The 14202-nt window shown below is 50.5% G+C and overlaps 1 long non-coding RNA gene across 1 annotated transcript; it reads left to right on the forward strand.

Annotated features, from left to right (window-relative positions):
* The first annotated feature begins 643 nt into the window (after window positions 1–643).
* LOC135270063 (uncharacterized) lies at window positions 644–13940 on the forward strand. The gene is made up of 2 exons (XR_010338284.1): window positions 644–1199; window positions 11078–13940. It is a non-coding gene; the product is annotated as an uncharacterized LOC135270063 (long non-coding RNA).
* Window positions 13941–14202: the final 262 nt, after the last annotated feature.

Here is a 14202-nt window from a genome sequence, read left to right on the forward strand (position 1 = left end):
CAAAAAAATAGTTCTTAGGCAGGGTTAAAAATAGATAATGGTTCTACAAAACTTTTCTAGATTTTTCTTAACAGCTTGGGTGCAAACTGCGCACTCAGAAATATCTAAATTGCTAGCCTGTGGCAAGATTTGAGCTGAAAACTTTAGACAAAAGAAACGTGGGAATCACATTTTAAACGGGTCATCAAAACACCTCACAAACCCCCGGAACGTTTTTAATACCTCTTAAAATACTTTCTGTGTTTTCTTGAGGGACAGTAAGTATAGTTTACTACCCCTTGAAGGAAGGTTAAGGTGGATAGCTCAGGGATTGGCTTTACGCAACCGAACCCTAGTCTTTCAGAGACAGTAGAGAAGTGGCAAAATGGCGGGCTTTCTCCCCCTAACTGCCTGCAGTCCTGCGACTTGCTCCAGAGCCAGCCACACGTTTTGCTTGCCCTTTTATGCGAGAAATCCGAGCAGCACGGGCTGTCCGCTTGAGAAGTCTTAGAAACGTGAAAAGTCAATTTTGGAAAACGTCCCGACCCCACACCACAGAGCCGCCCCCAGCCTCCGCCCCGGGGTCCACGGGCTGCCCGGGGCTCATTCTCATCTGCGGCCCCGGGTGGCCGCCAGCACCCCACGGCTCGCCGGGACATTTTCCTATCAAGCCTGAGATGCGCCCGTTTGCTCCTTGCAAACGGGAGCCGTTTTGCAGCTTCCAAGCTCTCCAGAAAGTGCTCACAAGGCAAATCGCCACGGAAAGCAAGATCAAGTGGCCTTTTAAAGCAGCCCGACAAGCGAATGGCTTAGTCTCCGAAGACACAGGGCCTTGGGCAGCCAGTCAGGGACACACCCTGGAGTGTTTACACTGCTCTGGGTCTGCTTTTCCAGCAGTTTTTGTGTTGCAGATTGTGTATTATGTCTGGTTAGGTCTGAGGTTGACTTCCTGAACCGGAGCAGGAAGAAAAATAAAAGCTTTTCTCCAAATTCCAAGACCAAACAGCACGGTTTGAATGGTTTTTGTCTCAATACCACCACGTGGAGTGACCAACCTAAAGGGACAGCTGATGTAACAGCACAACTCGCCGCGGCGTCCCAAGGACTCAGGGAAACCTGGGCTCCGGTAAGCGGCAAAGGGGACCTGCCTTCTGGCTGGCTGAGACTTCCCGGCGCCAGGCTTCCGCGGCGCTAAAATGGCGCGGCGCCTGAGAAAGCAGGTGAGAGGCCAGTACGGGGCCCCAGTTCTTTCCAGAAGCATCGAGCGGCGGGCCGCAGGCCGGGAAGAAGAGAGCGGGGGCGGGGCAGCGCCTGGGCAACCGGCGGGGCTGCGGGAGGGACAAAGCCGGGGGAGGGGCGGCTCGCGAGCGCTGCGCCGCGCAGGGATACGCGGGGGCCGTGAGCCGCCCTCCCTTTGTGAGGCGCTGGCTCGTGGGCGGGTGCCACCGGTTCTAACCGGCTCCAGCCGGTCCTGGCCGGCTTCCCGGAGCTGTGGCGGTTGGTGCAGCGCGTGACTGCGCACGCGCGCCCCGCCCCATCGCCTGTGCCTGCTTCGGGGAATGGCGGGGGGGGGGGGTGGCGTGGCAGCTGAAGTGGGGGCTTCTGGGTCGCCTCTCTGTGCTGTCATCGCACTTGCGGGTTGGTCTTCCTTTCGGGGTGCTGCTGCCCAAGTTCTTTTTTCAGTCTAGGTCTTCCTTTCCCACCTCTCTCCTGTTCTTTGTCATTTCCTCCACATAGGCTCGATGTCGTCCATTAATTAAAGATCAGAACACGACCTTCATGTAGCTATCAAGGGCTATGTCGTTACTGTAACTTATCTTCGTTGTTTCTATGTCACCAGGTCTTATTAGTCTAGAATTCTCGGGGCGGAAATGGTCTCAGGCTGACCTAGCAGCAGCCTAATTTTTTTAGAAAAAAAAACAGAAGCAATGACCTAAAATGGAGCTCTCCGGGGCACACAAAGCTTGGAGCCAAGGACGAGGTGGTGGCACCCACCCTCTCATGGCTTGGTTTTAGGCAGTCAACGCCAAGGGGAGAGATTAGTGACACTATATCGGTTAGGATGGCAACTACACAATGATACAGCAACTCTAAAAAGTTGATTTTTCTTTTTTTGAGATGGAGTCTTGCTTTTTCACCCAGGCTGGAGTGCAGTAGCACGATCTCGGCTCACTGCAACCTCCACCTCCTGGGTTCATGGAATTCTCCTGCCTCAGCCTCCAGAGCACCTGGGATTACAGGCATGTGCCACCACGCCCAGCTAATTTTTGTATTTTTAATAGAGACAGGGTTTCACCATATTGGCCAGGCTAATCTCGAACTCCTGTCCTCAAGTGATCCACCCACCTTAGCCTCCCAAAGTGCTGGAATTACAGGCATGAGCCACTATGCCTGGCCCAAAGTTGATTTTTAAAAACCCCTTTGGCTCCTGTAAATGATGCAGGCTGTGTAGGTGTGGGGGAGCTTCCCTGGGGCCCCAGCAAATGAGGGCCCCGTTTTCTGGGCCAACTCCCCTTCTCCACACCTCCCCCCAATAGAGCAGTGCCCATTGAAGCAGCTCTTTTCAACTGATGCTGGTGAAACCGTCTTGTTTTCTCTATATCTTTTTTTTTTAAGCCTGTAAGAGTGGAATATTACTGAGACGCAGCCGGATCCCTTCAGGCACAGTCCGGATGTGTGCTCTGGGGTTGGAAATTTTTTAGTAGAATTTTATCACTGGATGGAGGAAAACTGAGCCAGGTCACCTCGTTTTGCAAATGGGGATTTGGGGGCCTGGAGACTTTGTGATTTGCCTGATATCAGACACAGCTAATTAATAGCAGAAAATGTTCTTGAATCCCATATCGTCCACGTCCTGCTGCCTCCCTCCCTCTCCAGCACTTCTGTCAGTCTCCCCAGCTGCGGTTTTTCTGGATCTGGGGGAGACCGTAGGACCTGGTCTGCATCTCTGCTCTCTCCCTTACTCTGGAGCTAGTGAGATGAACGTTTAGAGCCCTAAAGTGCTTTCAACTATTGTCAGTTGTCACTACATTAATTCCATTACCTTTATAGATTACAGAATGTTTCTTATACTGTTATAATGGCTGTCCAGTCGTCCCTTGGTATCCATGGGGCATTGGTTCTAGGACCTCTCTTGGATACCAAAATCTGAAAATGCTCAACTTCCTTATGTGACCTACACACATACACATCCTCCCATATCACTTTATTTTTTTTATTTTTATTTTTTCTTTCTTTCTTTCTTTCTTTTTTTTTTTTGAGGCGGAGTTTCGCTGTTGTTACCCAGACTGGAGTGCAATGGCATGATCTCGGCTCACCACAACCTCCGCCTCCTGGGTTCAGGCAATTCTCCTGCCTCAGCCTCCCGAGTAGCTGGGATTACAGGCACGCACCACCATGCCCAGCTAATTTTTGTATTTTTAGTAGAGACGGGGTTTCACCTTGTTGACCAGGATGTTCTCGATCTCTTGACCTCGTGATCCACCCGCCTCGGCCTCCCAAAGTGCTGGAATTATAGGCGTGAACTACCGCGCCCGGCCTTTTATTTCGGGTTTCACCATGTTGGTCAGGCTGGTCTTGAACTCCCAACCTCAGGTGATCCGCCCGCCTTGGCCTCCAAAGTGCTTGGATTACAGGCGTGAGCCACCACGCCCGGCCCTCCCATATCACTTAAGTCATCTCTAGGTTGCTTGTAATACGTAATACAATGTAAACAGTTGTTATATTGTATTGAAAAAATTATATATATTTTAAAAATTACCTGGGCATGGTGGCGCATGCTTGTAATCTCAGTTACTTGAGAGTGAGGCAGGAGAATCGCTTGAACCTGGGAGGCAGAGGCTGCAGTGAGCTGAAATCATGCCATTGCACTCTGGCCTGGGCGACAGAGTGAGACTCTGTCTCAGAAAAAAAAAATTCTAATTATTTTTCTTCCTCTTTGTCTTGTGAATCTCTTCTAGAAGATTTTTTTTTTTTTGAGACAGAGTCTTGCTCTGTTGCCCAGGCTGGAGGGCAGTGGTGTGATCTTGGCTCACTGCAACCTCCCCTTCTCAGTTCAAGCAGTTCCCCTGCCTCAGCCACCCGAGTAGCTGGGATTACAGGTGTGCGCCACCACTCCCGGCTAATTTTTTTTATTTTAGTAGAGACGGGATTTCACCATGTTGGCCAGAATGGTATCGATCATCGATCTCTTGACCTCGTGATCTGCCCGCCTCAGCTTCCCAAAGTGCTGGGGTTACAGGCATGAGCCACCGCGCCTGGCCTAGATGATTTCTTTAAATAATACAGCCGGGCCAGGCGCAGTGGCTCACCACCTGTAATCTTAACACTTTAGGAGGCCAAGGTGGGCAGATAGCTTGAGTTCAGGAGTTTAAGACCAGCCTGGGCAACACGGCAAAAAACTATCTCTAAAAAATGAAATAATAAAAGCCTAAAATTGCCATGTACTTTAGTGAGGAGACTAAAGGAGGAGACATACATTTGATTATGTGACCTTCTCTCCACTCTTGGAACTAAGGATCCCTTTAACATAACACTGAATTTTTTCAGGGCACCTTTTCTCTGGCCTGGATCCGTGCTCCTAACTTCTAAATGTCCAATGGAAGCTGTCCCCTCCACTGGTCCTTTAATATTGTGTCTGTTCCCTTCCACTTTAGTCTCAAAACTAGACTTCATTTGGGCCTAAGGACACAAATATAAGAGGGCACATCCGTTTTAGCCAGTCATTTCATGCTCCCCTCAAAAAAGCCCAGGCTAAAAATAGGAGGCCCTTGATTCTGGTTTCTGGCAATTACTCCACTGACAAACAGCCCTGTGATCTCCGGCACCAACCCAAATAACTTCTCAGTGGCAATTGAGATATGTAAAGTGAGAGGATTAGATGAAAGAAGCCGTGATGCTGATTCTATAAAATACAATAACCAAAGCGGTGAGGAGAGGACACGAAAGATTTTAGGCCTCCTGGCTGTACCTTGGAGAAGGCCAGCCGGGTGCTGAAAAGGACTAAAAGGGCAAAAATGCTAACATCCAGCCTCCAAGCATACAGTCAGCAAGGCTCTACCTTCATTCTCCTGACTCACACCAGGCCAGAAACTTCCAGAGAATACCAGAATCCACTCCACCCCTTCCCTGATTGGCAAGCCCAGTCAGGCTTAGTCAAGAGACAAGCTTCTGAGAGGCCCTTCATCTATGGCCCTGGAGGCCGGAGGCCAGAGTGGCTGAGTCTTCATGGCACCTGGATTCCTCCCAGGCTTCCTTTTATCTAATCCTGTAATTTTTTCTTTAATTCTGCATTTCCAGAGCTCTCTAGAAATGTAGGTCAGAAGCTAGGCACTGTGGCTCACATCTGTAATCCCAGCATTTTGGGAGGCCAAGGTGGGTGGATCACTTGGGGTCAAGAGTTCAAGGCCAACCTGGTGAAACCCTGTCTCTACTAAAAATACAAAAAAATTAGCTGGGCGTGATGGTCCACACCTGCAATCCCAGCTACTCAGAGGAGGCTGAGGCAGGAAGATCACTTGAACTCGGGAGGCGGAGGTTGCAGTGAGCCGAGATTGTACCATTGCACTCCAGCCTGGGCAACAGAGCAAGACTCCCTCTCAAAAAAAAAAAAAAAAAAAGAAAAGAAATGCAGGTCAGAAATTAAGGGCAAAGACAGTCCCAAGAAAACAACTTGAGATTGTTTTGCTGGAGTGCAGTGACAGGATCTTGGCTCACTGCAATCTCTGCCTCCTGGGTTCAGGCAATTCTCCTGCCTCAATCTCCCAAGTAGCTGAGATTGCAAGCACCTGTCACCACGCCCGGCTAGTTTTGTATTTTTAGTAGAGATGGGGTTTCACCATGTTGGCCAGGCTGGTCTGGAACTCCTGACATCTGCCTGCCTCTGCCTCCCAAAGTGCTGGGATTACAGGCGTGAGCCACCACACCCAGCCCAAACTTTCTTGTTTCCTAAAAATTTTAGGAATTTGCAGTTCCCAATACCCCTCCCATGGCTGCCCACCTTCCAGAGCCGATTTCTGGAACAATGTGACCTTCTGTAGCTGCTGCACAAACTTAGGCTCCGTCTCTTACTGTGACCACCCCCACAGCAGGAAAAAACCCACAGAGATGACACAGTTCAGAGCTCCATGATAAAGAAGACAGAGCATTGTCTTCTAGGGGATTTTGGACAGCTAATAGTTTATCCTGAAGAACATGTAAAATCACCCCTTGAGACCCAGCACACACGCCTATCACTTTGCAGAGAGCTGAGGGCAATTCTAGCAAGAATGAGCTGTAGAAATGAGAAGTGGCTGTGTCATTGACCTTCCCAAAATGATATGCGGAAGAGGCAGCTGGGGCCTCTTCCGTCACAGCCATGAAATCACCAGGGCAGAAGGATGAGGGAAACAGATTCTCTCTTCCTAAGACAAGAAAGCATCGTCTAAATGTACCCACCTCTATTTCTAGAAAGGATGCCATGTTAGATAGAATCCTCTTTTGCGGAGGGAATAAAGGAGAAAGTGTTTTTTTTTTCTTTGTTGTTCTTAATAGAAAGTGTCTTAAGAGAGCAACTCCCCACCCCGCCAGCCTGAGAGTTCCAGGCTCCTAGTTCCTTCCTTAGTATTTGCTGCATAATGTACTTGGCCGTGGGCCCTGCACCCTGTTGGTGGATCCTTCCGGAAGGCCTGGCTGTGGCAGCCCAGCTATAGCACTGTGGGCTGTGGGAGGACAGCTTGACATTGAAGGGCACAACGGGGCCGTCCAGAGGAGCTATTTAGCCCTTCCTCCCCAGCTTAAAAACTCTGCAAGCCCCTCCTTGGCTTCATCCTAGGCTCTGGTTTCTAGACTTCCTTCCCCAGGCTGCCTGCCCTCCCACCGGCCCCTCCTTTTGAGCCCAGTTCATCTTGGATGGAGACTTCCTAATTGCCCTCCTCTCCTCCAACAGAACAGAGTCCCCATGCCTTCTTGGGGGCCTCCATCGTCCCTGCTGTGTCTGCAGGACGGTCCATCCACTCCATGTGCATCTTTATTTTCTGTAGCATGTATGAGCGCTGTACTCACAACGCCCCTGTGAGTGGGGGAGGTGGTGCTGCTCTCCCCTTAGACAGATGAGGAAACTGAGGCAGAGAGCTGTCTCTTGCTGTATCACCAGAGCCTGGCACACAGTAGAAGCTCCATGTGTGTCTACTGAGTAATGACTCAATGAATACATAGGAATGGTATCTTTTTTGGAATTTACAACACACACACACACCCAGAATACTGAAAAGCTCCCACAGGAACAGAACATTCCACAGGAACAGAACAGATTTAGATTTGACATAAATGTGACTCCCTATCAGGATGGAGAGGAATGGCACTGAGCTAGCTGTACTGCGTGGGAAGCTGGGAACTGCTTTCAGAAGTTCTGAACAGACTGCGATCCACAGAGGCAGGGGAGAAAAAAAAACCCGAAGGCCACCTGCCATGCAGCTCGGGAGCATTTGCCCCTCCCCCCACCCCCGCCTCCTACCCACCTCTGGCCCAGTGCAGGGTAGTAAGCCCGGCTCAGCCCTTGCTGTCCTTGCATGATGAGTCACTGTGGGAGATGCCTGCTGCTGAGCGAACCTTCCCAAGTGGCCTGAAGGAACAATGAGGCTCCCAGAGAGTCACAGCCATGTTCTTGTGTCCTTGATCTGTTCAGTCACGCTTCAGGTCCCTGGCGGATGTTTGTGTTGGCCTGGCACACCCAGCATGAGGCTGATTAAACCTGCTTCATGAGAATGCTCACACACACACACACACAGGTGTGTTCAGCAGCCACAAGGTTTTAGGCACTTTGCCTGAGGTGTGTTTCTCAACAATGACAGATTAAAACAGAAGCCCTGGGAATGCCAGGACCTTCTGCACTGGTAACAGTGGGTCAGAGCAGCTCAGTGTTTGAGTGGAATGTGCCTTAAAGCTTTCTATGGAGCAAGTTCCTGTTCCTGCATCTATCTTGCAGAAGCTGGGTGACTTTCCTAGGGTTCTGCAGTATCCCTGCATTGCAAAGGAGCTGGTCAAGAAAACTTGAGATTTTTCTTCCAATCCTGAAAATCCGTAATTCTAAGTAGCCCCCTCATATTACAATTGAAGAATCTAAGACTCAGAAAAGTTATATTCCCATAGCACTTTGTAGAGATGTGGGCAGATGGTCTCTGGGGCCCAGACATCTCCCTGAGTTAGCTGTAGGGACACTCACACCCCGGCTGCACACACTCTGGGCTTTCTCCTGGACGCTTATCCAAGGGGTCAGGCTGCATTCCGCCTAGCCATGAGGGAACAGATTAGTACAGGAAGTGCTAGAACAGCAACAAAGCCCACAGGAGACTGTATTCTGGCTAGAAAATTCCAGAAACCAGGCTGGGCGTGGTAGCTCATGCTTATAATCCCAGCATTTTGGGAGGTCAAGGTGGGTGGATCACCTGAGGTCAGGCATTTGAGACCGGCCTGGCCAACATGGTGAAACCCTTCCTCACAAAGGGTGGGGACATCATAGGGACATCATTTTGCATTCCCAGCTGCCGCTGCTGTTCCGGGTGAGTCTAACAGGAGCTGGGGTGGAGCGTGGAGCCCAGAGTAGGGAAAGGAAGGTCAGGCAAGGGGAAAGAGCTGCCAAGGCCTTCCAGCTCTTCTTTCCCCCCTTTTTTTAAAATTAAAAAAAAGTTTTAAATTTGGTTTTAAATTTATTTATTTTTTTGAGTTGGAGACTCACTCTGTTGGCCAGGCTAGAGTGCTGTGGATGACTTCTCGGTTCACTGCAAGCTTCACCTCCCAGGTCCAAGCAATTCTGCCTTAGTCTCCGGAGTAGCTGGGATTACAGGTGCCTGCTACCACACCTGGCTAATTTTTTGTATATTAGTAGAGACAGGGTTTCACCATGTTGGCCAGGCTGGTCTCGAACTCCTGACCTCGTGATCCACCTGCCTTGGCCTCCCAAAGCACTGGGATTACAGGTGTGAGCCACCATACCTGGCCTCTTCTTTCCCCTTGAAGTCAGTTCTTCCCCTTGGAAGCTTCTAGAGATAGATATATAAAATAGTCTCCCTGACAAAACAGTGGACCCAGATCATTTCTGGGGAACAGAAGTGCTGAACCCACAATATTCAGGTGCCCCTGGGGTTGTTCCATCCCTGCTGCCCTTACTATAGGAGAGGCACACCCGTGAGGAGCTGATCTGAGTTCTGCAGTGATGGAGGAAGCTGTCAGTCTTCCCCTTTGCCCTCCCAGGAGCAGGGACCCTGGGGCATCTGGGACCTGTCAGGCACGGGGACGGCTCTGGCATTTCAGGGCAGCACAGTGTCCACTCCACCGGCCTTCTGTGGCTGTCCCTGTGACCTGGAGACTGTCCTCGGCCTTTTCAAGCCTGCAGCCTCCACAAGCAGTACTCAGCCCAGCAGGGCCTAGAAGAATGGGGAACTGGGGACTGAGTGCTGGGAAAGGAACCTGGGTGGAAATTTCCATGACTCTTCTGCTCAAGCAAAGCTGCAGCAACATGTCAACAGAGACAGGGCCCAGCGCACAAAGGGTCACTGTTTCTCTCTCTGGGCTCTTTGTCACCTACTGCCCCATCCGGAGCCAGGGCCATAAACCTCAGTCCAGCCTCCTCTGTTCCTGCCCCACCCCGCCCCCGCTGTTTGTGGCCACAGATCCCTACTTTCCCTTCTTGCACTGACCTCCCTCCATTGCTCCCACACTCCCGGCGATGGAAGCCCCCCAACTTCAGGAGCCAGGTCAAGACCCCTTTCCTTCCCCACTGAACGTCAGTCCATGCTGCAGACTCCTGTGGCTGTCCCTGCCCAGTGACGTCACCAGCATGCCTGGGACTGTGCTCTTCACTTAGTGATTCAGCTGTTGTTTTTATTTTTTTATTTTTATTATTTATTTTCTTCTCATTGTCCAAACCCAACTCGGCTATTGTTATCCTAACCTATAGTGTGTGGCTTTTATTGTTGTTTGTCATTGTCACCTGTCTCGATAACAGAGTTCGTGTCTTCTTATAGTTCTGCCTCAGCTCAGGATGGCTCTGCACATGGCTTAGGCCATGTCCCTCCGTACTGTCAGTCCCATGCGGCCTTGGGCTGGTGCTGGGGGTCTGAAAGGCTCATTCCAGTCCCAGCTGGTGGTCCCTGTGGATTCCCCAGCCAGATCAGGCTGAAGTGTTTGTGGTTTGCCCTCCCTCTCTGCCCGCAGCCGGAATTCCAACTTGGCCAGTTCTAAAGGCTGAGCCCTAAGGATTCAGCCTTGCCTGGAGCAGCCTTCCCTGGAGCCTGGCTGGCTGCACCCACCAGCCTCAGCTCTAGCCTAGAAACTTGGGGGTCCTGGAGCCAGCAGGTCCTGCTGCCTCCCTGTTCCTCCACTCAGCCTAAATGTCCACCTACTCGGGGCCTTCCTTCAGCTCCCTTGCAGACCGCAGAAGTCTCCCTCCTTGCACCCGTCCCCTGCGCTTTGGGTGTCCTGCAACACCAGCAGCATGACAGAGGGCTTTGTGGAGAGAAGGCGCCCCACGGCAGGGTCCACAGGCTCAGTCTGAGCCTGGTTCCTGTTTGTGGTGATCCCTTCTCAGGCGTGTGGGGTTGTCAGGAGCTTTGGACAGCACCTGGCTCGAGAGATGTGGCTACCTTCCCTCCCCCTTTCGGTACTCAGCCCAGGCAGGGTTAGGTGCAGCAGGTAACAGCTATGGGTTACTGGATCGGCTGCAACCATTGGGAACTGAGAGATGCCTGCAGCCCTCCCAGACCCCCGATCTGACTGGAGCCAGGCCCAGGTGAGGAAAGGGTTAAATGCTGGCAGTGACTTCATCCCTGCATGGGAGCAGGCGGAGGCAGAGTAGGTAAAAAAAAATCAGGACAGAGGGTGGATGGAATTTTCCAGGCTCATAAACAGGACCAGTCAGGGTTGCTAAGGGAGGTCACCATGGAAACAGTCACGTGTGCCTGCCTCCTGGTTATTCCACCCTGGTCGGGGAGGATGATGCAAGCTCCAGGCCTCCTCATTGGCCGCCACCTTCCTCTTGCCATCAAAAGCTGGTGGGAGATTGGCGGAGGGCAGTTGCTGGGCTAGAGCTAGCCTTTCCGTTTCTCCCCCGCCCCTCCCACAGGAACGTGCTGGAAGCTGTTCTGAACCAGAGAAGGACGAAAATAGCTGCCAAAGATGTTACCATAGCAACTGCTTTCCTTCCTGACCTCCTTGGAAGTTAGTAGTTGACTCTGTAGTCGAAGTACTTTTCCGAAGGTGGAAGAAGGTGTCAGCCATTTTACATTGACCTAACTCTTCTTTTGAAGGTGAACTCCCTCATTTTCCTGAGTAGTCAGGGAATTCCTGTGCCTCTACCCATGGCTTTGGTTTCCAACCCACCCCTGGGGGCCTTAGTTTCTTTCTGTGAAATGGGATATTCATTCCAGCACTCACTACCTTCTAGGCTGGAGTAAGGCTCCAACTTTGCAAAAGCACCCAGTAAACTGTAAAGGTCTGTGCACTTCCAAGGGCCATTACTTGACCAACACTGATACTCCCTAGGGCTAATGGCTCTGTAAAGTGGAGGATGGGGGCAGCTGACTTGTTCAACAAGCCCAGAGCCCCAGGACAGAGGGCCCCTTTGGAGTTTGATTCCTGTTCTGTCACCAAAAGCCCCTGGGGACCTTCAGCAGGTCATGCAGGCCCCCAGGGACTTGTCTTCTCCTTCTGTGAAAGGACCCTCTCTAGTTATCTCAAGAGGCCCTGGGGCCAGGCACGGTGGCCAAGTAGTCAGGAGTTTGAGACCAACCTGACCAACATGGCGAAACCCCATCCCTACTAAAAATACAAAAATTAGCTGGGTGTGGTGCTTCGCGCCTATAGTCCCAGCTACTCGGGAGGCTGAGGCAGGGGAATCACTTGAACCCGGGAGGCAGAGGTTGCAGTGAGCCGAGATCATGCCACTGCACTCCAGCCTGGACAACAGAGCGAGACTCCGTCTCAAAATAAAGAGGCCCCTGGCTGTGCTCAGTGGCTCACACCTGTAATAGCAGCACTTTGGGAGGCTGAGGCGGGTGGATCACCTGAGGTCGGGAGTTAGAGACCAGCCTGACCAACATGGAGAAACCCCATCTCTACTAAAAATACAAAATTAGCCGGATGTGGTGGCACATGCCTGTAATCCCAGCTACTCGGGAGACTGAGGCAAGAGAATCACTTGAACCCGGGCGGCGGAAGTTGCAGTGAGCTGAGATTGTGGCATTGCACTCCAGCCTGGGCAAAGAGAACAAAATTCCATCTCAAAAAAAAAGAGGCCCTTTCCAGCCCTATTCCACAACCCTAAGTTAAAGGCCGGCCTGCTTTCCACAATAAATCTGTGGAACTTGTCAAGTACTTTCTACGTGGCAGGCACTGCGGGCACATGCATTCGCTCACTTTTCACAGAAGACAGCTGTCATGATTACAGCACCTACCCATTTTACAGATGAGGAAATGGAGGCCCAGAGAAGTTAAGTAAACTTTCCCAAGGTTGCACAGCCACTAAGTAGCAAGGTCAAGACTTAAAGCCTGATGATCCAGCAGCTAGTCCACACAGCTGTCTTTCTAGGTACCGACTGGAATGATGATGGAAACAACATGGGTCAGTTCATAGCAGGTAAAACGTGGAGTGGAGCAAACCCTGGACGAGGCACCAGCAACCCTGGGTTCTACCCTAGGCTGTGCCGTTGAGTGATACCCCGTTACTTCCAGCAAGTCGCTCTTCCTCTCTTGGCCTCAGTTTTCTCGTCTGTAAAAATAAGAGGTTAACCTGGATCTCTGAGGCCTTTCTACGCTGAACACTCTCAGTCTTTGAGAGAAACCAGCCCAGAGAAGACAAGCGCCAGCTTGCCCGAGTCACAGAGAGAACAAACACAGCCTTACAGGCCACCCGCTAGCTTTGATCTCAACGTTTGAAACAAACAAGGTTTGGGAAGAGTTGTTTGAAGCTAGGGCCTGTGAACCAGAACCAGTTTGTGGGAGTGTCTGCTGTGACTTTTCCAGAAAACTAACTACATCCCATTTTAAGAGGGTTCTTTATTCAGAGATTAAGCCTGTGAAAAGAAAATAAATCTTGGAATTCCAAAATCACTAAGCCAAGGGAAAAGTCAAGCTGGAAACTATGTCAAGCAAACCTCGGTCCCATTTTATCCCTCAATAAGATAGCTACAAAGATAAGAAAGCTACATAGGGCCCTCACAATTTGCCCCCAAGGAAATTTCTTGTGGACAAAGGACAGACAGAATTCAAAGTCATCTCACAGAGACTGATGCATATCTGATTGCTTCCCCTGCTCTCTTATTTCACTAGGCCAGACTAAGGCACAAGTGACTATTCCTCTGCCTATCTCTCAAATGTAAATTGCATATTGAGTGAAAGGCTAATCAGAAACACAAAAGAAGTCCTGGCCAGATGGCTCATGCCTGTAATTCCAGCACATTGGGAGGCTAAGGTGGGTGGGTCACGAAGTCAGGAGATCCAGACCATCCTGGCTAAAATGGTGGAACCCCGTCTCTACTAAAATTACAAAAAACTAACCGGGCATGGTGGCAGGTGCCTGTAATCCCAGCTACTCAGGAGGCTGAGGCAGGAGAATCGCTTGAACCCAGGCGGTGGAGGTTGCAGTAAGCCAAGATCAATCACAGCACTGCACTTCAGCCTGGGTGACAGAACAAGACTCTTTCTCAAAAAAAAAGAAAGAAAGAAAGAAAAAGAAAAACTCAAAAGAATGCAACTGTTTGTCTCTTATCAACCTATGACCTGGAAGCCCTGTCGCCATCTCAAGTTGTCCCACCTTTCTGGACCAAACCAATGCACCATCTTAAACATACTGATCGATGTCTCACGTTTCCCTAAAGTGTGTAAAACCAAGCTGTTTCCCGACCACCTTGGGCACGTGTCATCTGGACCTCCTGAGGCTGTGTCATGGGTGTGTCCTTAACCATGGCAAAATAAACTTTCTAAATTGGTTGAGGCCTGTCTCAGATATTTTGGGTTCACAAGCCCTTCTTGTATCTTTGATGGTATAAAGACTTTTTCTCTTATAAAATGGTAGTGACAGTGCAGGGTAGTTTTGTTTTGTTTTGGTTTTTTTGAGATGGAGTCTCGATCTGTTGCCAGGCTGGAGTACAATGGTGCGATCTTGGCTGACTGTGTTACAGTGAACCCCAAGTTTCTCTTCAAAGAATCAGTATGTCAGTATGTTCAGCTCTCTTATTCTTTAATTCTCTA

This window comes from Aotus nancymaae, unplaced genomic scaffold, assembly GCF_030222135.1.
Source record: "Aotus nancymaae isolate 86718 unplaced genomic scaffold, 86718_ANA_hifiasm-v0.15.2.pri h1tg000059l, whole genome shotgun sequence".
NCBI classification, from domain to species: domain Eukaryota; kingdom Metazoa; phylum Chordata; class Mammalia; order Primates; family Aotidae; genus Aotus; species Aotus nancymaae.